The following is an 8097-nucleotide window of genomic DNA, read 5'->3' as shown; positions in this document are numbered from 1 at the left end:
TCGCTGTAATTAATGTTTTTGAATTATCCTGCAGTGCACGCTGCATGTAGCGCCTCTGTCGAAGAGAAGATGAAGCTCCGTTCCGATATCCGTACAGCGCCAATCGATGCAGTGACAAAAGGCTCAAACTGTTAGCCAAATTATCGGCGATAGATTTTGGCTACCGGTTTCTGCGTTTTTCCGCCAGATGGGGGGCAAACACCGTCTGTCGAGTAAATAAAGTTCTCCTTGTACAGATCAACACCTCGAATTCATTTTGCAAACTCGCATACTCGAAACATCCGATACGTTTTACGTTCAACGTTTCGCATCTGTTAATGCACAGCACTAATGTCTTTATGACACGGACGTGCCTAGCCGGCTGTTTTTTGAGCTTAGGTTTTTGGGACTTCGCTTCTCTCGGCCTCGATGACCGGGACGAGTCATAAAGAAGGAAAAGTTCCGAAGAATCAGCCTGACATTGTATTATGACGGTGATGCCTGGAGGAACTTTCCTGCCTTTGCCGGGGCGATGCGGACGTGTGCTTTGGAACGGACTCGCTGATTGACTATTGCCACAAAAAAATCGGGCAGGGCCAATCGGCGAATATTGGAGGTGCGTTGGAGGGATGGCAGTCTTTATTTTATACCGTCCACATATATAGCGTCATAATTCGTCGCTATTACTGACGACGCTGTGACGCCCCAACACAGCATCGATAACGGTTATTTCAAACGAATGTAGAGAATTATGAACTTGACACAAGGAACATAAGGCCGATAAAAGAAATTGCGTAACCATTGATTATGAAAGTGGTACAATTCCAATTTCCATAGACAGGTGGCGGGTTAGTGGCCACCGGTGGCTTCACAATTTTAGGTTACTTATTTTATTTTCCTCCAACAATGGATAATTTCATATTCACATCGGATAGTGATATAGGTAAGAAGAAATAGTAAATCAATGTTATGACAATTGAGAATATTTATTTTATTTTCAATAAATTTACATAGAAATAAGACCCATGAATATAAACAAAAGAATAACGAACTGTGATATAGAAGAATCAAGGAGTGCATTTTGCGCGCGTTTCTCCCCACCCCACGACCCTCGCGCGTTTCTCTCCACCCCACGAGCCTCGCGCGGCGCGCCCCCCCTCCGCCCTCGCCATTTCGCGCGGCGCGCCCCCCCTCCGCCCTCGCCATTTCGCGCGGCGCGCCCCCCATTCCCCTTGCCTTTCGCGCGGCGCGCCCCCCATTCCCCTCGCCTTTGCGCGGCGCGCCCCCCCATGCCCCTTGCGGCGCCCCCCCAACGCGCGTTTTTCGCGTGAAACCCCCCCCACAACGCCGCATGCGCGGCGACCCCCCCCCCCTACCCCTCGCTCGGCAACCCCCCCCCCCCCTCCCCGCGCCTTGTGACACCCCCCCCCCCCTTAAATCTTGTCATTGCGCGGCTTGAGATGACGTTTGGGAGGAGGTATTAATGATAATACTAATTAGCTATTAAACTATATAATAATCAAATGTGTGTGCATCATATCAAATACATCAATTATATCCTCTTACAATTTATACAAACACGTATCTAGAATCGGAGATGTAGTCAAACTAGGAATTTTCAATTCAAAGTAACCCATTATAACCTAGCAATACAAATTTATTAAGTCAACCGAAAAGTAATCAAAATCTTTCCTTGTCTTTCTTCCAAAAAAAAACATTTATTTATTAAACAAATCATACATTTTAATCAACTAAATACTGTACACCATTTTTCAAACACCTTTTACCACCATACAAGCAGTTCTTGGATTCTTGGATTCTTCGACATATCATATGTCCGGCTATTGGGGACAACGTCCAGACAATCTGGACGCCAGCCCTGGTCACGTCCGTGTCATAACTGCTCGCAAAAACTCCACGTGTTTCTTCCTTCCCGATGGAACAACATCTGCCAACATTCAATTTTATCCAAACCAAACAAACTGGACTTGCACCGCTTTCAAAACAAACGCTCCATATTTATTCTTACAGAAACTAGCTCCACTATCTTCTTCCCTACCAGTCTCCCCGATACATCTTTTTCTTTTACTTTTTCTTTTTCTTTTTCTTTTTCTTATTTATGCAAAGTCTTCCCTACTTTCTTCCCATCTTTCAACTTTCAACCATAAATCTTCCTTCGCATCATCCACTTCACAGCATCTAATTGCCGAGAGTCCACTGCGGAATTCAGAAAACTGTAATCATACCATACCTTTCAAATCACATTTATATTCACAAACATTTATCATACGCATACTTATTCTTCTTTAGGAATAGTTCATCAAAACTATCTTCATTTCACCAATCTGTAATAGAAAACAACCTTCACCATTCATCTATTCGATTAAACTCATCTTAATATTAATCATTGCAACATACCTGGCTAATGCATTTCCTAAACTGTCTGCATTTTTATTCATCTAAACTTCTTCTTGGTTCGTCCAACGCGAAAATTCCGTAATCTTTACAAAAAACTCTCCGCTATGGCAAGTCTTATAATTATAAAGGCTGGTGGAACCTGAAATTAGCATTCTAGAAATCAACCAATTTACTGTTTTCTGCTTAACGATACTTTACTCACCGTCCAGCACTCCAACGACCCCTCTTAATAAATTTATATTCTTATATCTTAATGCTTTACTTTAAATTCATAGTTTTATTACATCCCAATATTACGTCTCTCATCATAGATTTCGGTACAAAAATTCAACAATAATATTTATGTATCGATAGTCGAAAGTCCTTCTGTACTGTCTGTTCGACCTAATATAACAAGTATACCTGTAAATAGGATAACTCTTTAGAATTACGTCCTCTTTACCTGCTTTTTTTAACGTCTTTGCTATATTATATCGTTATTATTAATTAATCGCCATAATTAATGTTTTTTGGTTATCCTGCAGTACACGCTGCATGTGGCGCCTCTGTCGAAGAAAAGATGAAGCTCCGTTCCGTTATCGGTACAGCGCCAATTAATCCAGCGGGAAAACGCTGAAACCGCTAGCCAAAATCTATCGCCGATAATTTGGCTAACAGTTTGAGCCTTTTGTCACTGCATCGATTGGCGCTGTACCGATATCGGAACGGAGCTTCATCTTTTCTTCGACAGAGGCACCACATGCAGCGTGTACTGCAGGATAACCAAAAACCGTTAATTATGGCAAAATTAAGGCATTAGAAATTAAATCAAGGGCATGGAACTGTTCGGGAGAATCTGCTGCATCGATATCGTGTGAAAAAAAACCCAAACTACGGTAGCGTCAAGTATAATCACTCGAGCAATTAATTGCGTTTGGCTTTTGAAAAAATTTTGCGATCGTACGTGTCTACTTTTGAAAACGTTATCGTATCTTGTTAAAACGTTTGAAAAAAAGCAGGGTTATTTTTTATAAAAATAATGACTCTTCGAAAGAGTTTGGCGAGTCCAAAAAATGCCAAGAGGTTTTGATAATATTTGTAGGTTTACTTGGCAGTTATGTTAAAAGTAGTACTGTTTCAGACGAAAACGATATTCTCGAGAAGAACTTTTGAGACTAACGCGTAGAGCAGTGAACATCATTACGAACATTTTTTAATGTTTGTTAAACCCACATGAAATATTCCACTATATTTTGTAATACGAAACACACTTTATCTTATCCTATAATATAAGATAAAGTGTGTTTCGTATTACAAAATATAGTGGAATATTTCATGTGGGTTTAACAAACATTAAAAAATGTTCGTAATGATGTTCACTGCTCTACGCGTTAGTCTCAAAAGTTCTTCTCGAGAATATCGTTTTCGTCTGAAACAGTACTACTTTTAACATAACTGCCAAGTAAACCTACAAATATTATCAAAACCTCTCCGATAAGAATCTTCAAGGTCAACAATTATTGTAATCTTTTTAAATTGTAAATTAATTGAATAATTAATTAAAGAAGAAACATTTCCAGCATTTATTTGCACTTTTCTTAAAATTTGAACTACTTTATAAATATATTTAATACACGCCTATGTGTCTCGATTTGACGGGAGTATTTTTAACTTGGAAACTAATAATCAATTAACAAGTCCGAAAAGCCTTGTTACATTTTCCAAGAGAGAATAATTCTTCGCTTGTATCGTGGACTTAATAGTGTTTCATTGGTGCAAACTGGCTTCAAATGCGATAAATTTTTCAGGCGTTCTATAAAAGCAAATGATTGGCATTCTGCGAAGAGGACGGCGTTGAACTTTGCCAAAGCAAGCGCGACGATACGTGTCGTTAAAGGAATGGTCGTCTATGGGTAAAATTGTTCAGCATTGTACAAAGGAAACGATCATTGTTAATTCAGTTGGAAACGATTCAAGCGTTGGGGCTATATTTACGCAAAGAATACGTTATCTCCGAGCGAAACGAAGACGTACCCCCGAATCAATATGGCGGTTCCGAGAAAGGCCACAAATGCCTTGACACACAGTCCTTTATCAACTGAAATATTAATGTGCCATCGTTCGTCCGACAGATTCAATGCATGCGAACGGTTTTCTCGTGTCGTGTGGTGACACACGTTTTCACCGGACGCTTGTCGTACACGTGATTCGTGCAGGGTTAAAAAAACACGGACCTGGCATAAGGATGGGTCTTCCAATACACTGTTACTACCCACACATAGAAGACACCCATATGCGTATATTAGTTTGCAGAGGTTTACGCCGACGAGAATAGATGCTTCAATATCGAAATGTGTAGTTCAAGAGTGGAAAATTTAGATTCCCAAAAGATTTGCAGTTTTTACAATCTTCTAACGCTTGCAACTTGACTTTTCATTAATCGATTTTGATGAAACTTTCAGCATGCATACAACTTACGAGATCTATAAAATGCATTTTTTAAATTTTCGTTATAGGCTCAGATAAAAATGTTGAGAAACGAGAGTCTTTTATTTTGTTTTGTTATTCCAAGTAATAGAAAAATTGTGCCAAAGTAGTTTAATCATTGTCTTGTACACTAGTCCCTCTATCATCTAAAAAAAGAAAAAATACAAATCGTTTGTTCCAGTTTAAAAAAAAAAAAAAAAATGTTATTGCGTTTTCAAACGTGTCCGAATATTAATGGGAGTCACTGTATATGTTTTCTTCAGGGACGAGTCCATAATGGTATCACTTTCTATTCATAAAATATTCATTATTCCTTAGATGTCAATATTTCAGTATCACACTGTCATAACTTTGTAATTAACTTTGTAAGTAAGACTTTGCTAAAGATCGAAACATATTTTTAAATTCTTTTTTTAGCTTGCTATTACTTGAACGGTTTACGTCCTCTTTCGTTATCATATCCGGAACGGAAGAGTCACCTAGCATGCCGAACTCGTCGTTTTACATTAATTCCACTTTCCTACGAGCACGGAGCATGCAATGACTGTATTCCGACCAGGAGTTCCGATGTTATTTAGGAACTTCACTGGAACCAGACGAAAACTTGCATTAGGTCTCTCGCAAAGGTGAAGTTTCCCGTGAACTTACTTGTACGTAATATCGCGTATAATATATGCTTCTACCGAATGGTATGAGTCACTCAACTACTCGTCACTTACTTAGAACGATCTCCCCAAACGTTTGTAATTAACGTGTCGCGCGATACGCAGTAGATCTTTCAAAACGTGGGGCATGTTAAAATTATAAATACAATGTGGAAACTTGTACTAAATAAATGTTAGAGTTACTTTTCTTCGAATACACCTGGATAACTTACGTTTCAATTTATACATTTTTTTATGGCTAAGTTTATACGTACGCACCTTGGCGACTGATTGTCGCTAATCTTACACGCACACGCGTATACTGCGTTCGCTACGTACATTAATAATTCTCAACGAGACATATCCAAGAAAATGTTGCGTAAAACGTTTCTGTTACTACCGTATGTAATCGTTTAGATAAAATGTATGAAGTGCATATGGAGTGCAATAGTTAGTCAATTATGTAAACCGAAAATTCAACAAAGAGCGACTTTTGTCATATAATATTGCAAAATGGTAAATTGGCATGGTAATTATGTAAACAAAATACACAATGACTTAGATATTACATTAGTATTAATATCGGTGTGAGTCAAAATTGACTCCGACAAAAAAGATTTTGATTACTTTTCGGTTTACCTAATATTATGTGATTATAATTTAATTAATTATATTAATAAAGACAAATTTGATTATTTTTTTGTACATTTTATTATCGTTTTGTATTACTATACTTCAGTCGTAGGTTAATTTGCCAAAAAAAAAAAATGAGCCTAATATATAATTTACGCCAGCTCTGACCCCACTGTGCGTGGCCGCGTCGACGTCAATAGCATCGCCGTGTCGAGATGGAAATAAATACATTTCCGATATTCCGGACCGGCCGGTATCCGACGTTATTAAGGGCGGCCATTTAATAACTGCTTGATGAAAACTTGAGAAGATTCCTCCTCGGATTGTCAAGATTAATAACGGTCGATATGTATCTGAAGATTCCCGGAGGTAGCGTCACCGGTAAGGGGTAGCTTCGGGTTTGGGATAGGGGAACAGGGGAAAGAGGGAACGAGGGAACGAGGGAAGAAGAATAGTGGCGAGCAACGAGTCGGGGAAGCCACTCAGAAAGTAATTTGCTCAATGCTCGGCCGAACAGGGGAGACCCATGTAGAAGCCGTCGGGATACGTTCATAGATGAAGAAAAAGGAGGAAGCGGCTGGAAGGGTGGAAGAAAGATTGCAGGGGGTGAGACGGTGGCTGGCTTGGGGGTCTCTCTGTGTACGCTGACGAGGAGAGAAAATCGTTTTATAGGGCGCTCAAATAAAAAAGCTCTCCCACGCTGCCTTTAGCCGCTCTGTTCCCAGTAACGTCTTCATTTCCAAAGTAAATGAGCACGTGGCTCTCGATGAATGCGCGGTCGCGAAAAAACGTATACAGGAACGTGGGGCCGGTGCTCGCGATGAAAGGTTGAACGAAACGCGGTGCCGGCCCGGGAAGAAACGCGCGAGAAGAGAACTGGGAAAAGCGCGTCTTCCCCTTTTGCACTTTGTCGCGTGCCTCGTCGAGGAGTGCCGGCCGATGACAGAACGATGGAGGGCTCCTAGTCCGCCACTTCAGACACTTTTCTACTTTTGTATCGGTCCAGGTTCCGTTCCGCTGAATCGGGAACGGGGCCGCTTTGGGGGCCGCTTTGAGGGCTGCATCGCGCGACGCGCAGCTCTGCCGTGCCGAGCCGAGCCGAGCCGAGCTCTTCGACAGCTGTGGGTCAAAGCGTACAGTGGCCGCCAGCGCGGTGGCTCCTCGAGCTGAAAGTTTCGAGTTTTCTCGGTACAATCGTGACAAGCGATTGGACAGTTGAATGTGTGTTTGAGTTAGAAAAGAAAAATGCACTTGTATTCTTAGGTATAAAAGACATAAACCTTGCGGGCCCATGTCAAATCAAACTTGACATTAACATTTGCGCTAATAGTTACCCATTTTGCTAAGCCGATGAATGTTTAGACGATTGGTTTGAGTGTCGCGTAGAATGAATGCGTTTAGTCAGTTTAGAGTGAAAGCGAACCGTGAGAATGAGAAAAAACGATATGGATGGGATGCATCAGTGAGCGAATGAGGCAGTTCGGTAAGAACCTCGGTTGGAAGCAGTACGCGGTCATCGCGAGTTTGTGCCAACGTCGGTGTGAATAAAATTAGTCTGATTGTAACCGGATTCGATATTCTCCTTCCGTCGCCGATCCCACCACCTCACGTTCATTATTACATGCTTTACAGAATTTCACCTGTCGATCATCATTATCTCTATGAACGACGTTATCCACGGACAATATTAGAGATGTTGAAGTAGAAATCGTCTTATTAAATGTTACATCGTAATTATACAGTTATAGTCAAATATCGAAAAATTATTTATATTCACAAAAAAGATAACAATAATGTTAATTTTTTCTATGATTAACATTTTCTATGAAATATTCAAATTCGGAGGTCGGAGAGTTCTTTCAAAGGAAACAAGCAACGATTGATTAATGAAGTATGAAATGAGAATGTGAAATGTGAATTAAAAAAACTGTAAAATATCTATTGAAAGTATACCGCA

General features: G+C 40.3%; 2 long non-coding RNA genes across 6 annotated transcripts; one reads left to right on the top strand and one right to left on the bottom strand.

Annotated features, from left to right (window-relative positions):
- Positions 1-244: 244 nt before the first annotated feature.
- LOC143259997 (uncharacterized) lies at positions 245-6202 on the top strand. Of its 2 annotated transcripts, none has more exons than XR_013034071.1 (2): positions 245-922; positions 4185-6202. It is a non-coding gene; the product is annotated as an uncharacterized LOC143259997 (long non-coding RNA). The 2 variants fall into 2 exon arrangements; XR_013034072.1 differs by lacking the exon at positions 245-922 and adding an exon at positions 1426-1456.
- On the bottom strand, positions 1476-2962 carry LOC143259996 (uncharacterized). 4 transcript variants are annotated; one of them, XR_013034068.1, is made up of 5 exons: positions 2840-2962; positions 2600-2781; positions 2398-2536; positions 2276-2324; positions 1476-2196 (listed from the first exon to the last, which is right to left on the bottom strand). It is a non-coding gene; the product is annotated as an uncharacterized LOC143259996 (long non-coding RNA). The 4 variants fall into 4 exon arrangements; XR_013034070.1 differs by having other exon boundaries at positions 1476-1927; positions 2009-2196; positions 2600-2947; XR_013034069.1 differs by having other exon boundaries at positions 2398-2550; positions 2600-2948.
- Positions 6203-8097: the final 1895 nt, after the last annotated feature.

Source organism: Megalopta genalis, chromosome 9 (assembly GCF_051020955.1).
Source record: "Megalopta genalis isolate 19385.01 chromosome 9, iyMegGena1_principal, whole genome shotgun sequence".
NCBI lineage: Eukaryota > Metazoa > Arthropoda > Insecta > Hymenoptera > Halictidae > Megalopta > Megalopta genalis.
Note: the sequence above shows the minus strand (reverse complement) of the source record. Positions and strands in the feature narration are given on the sequence as shown.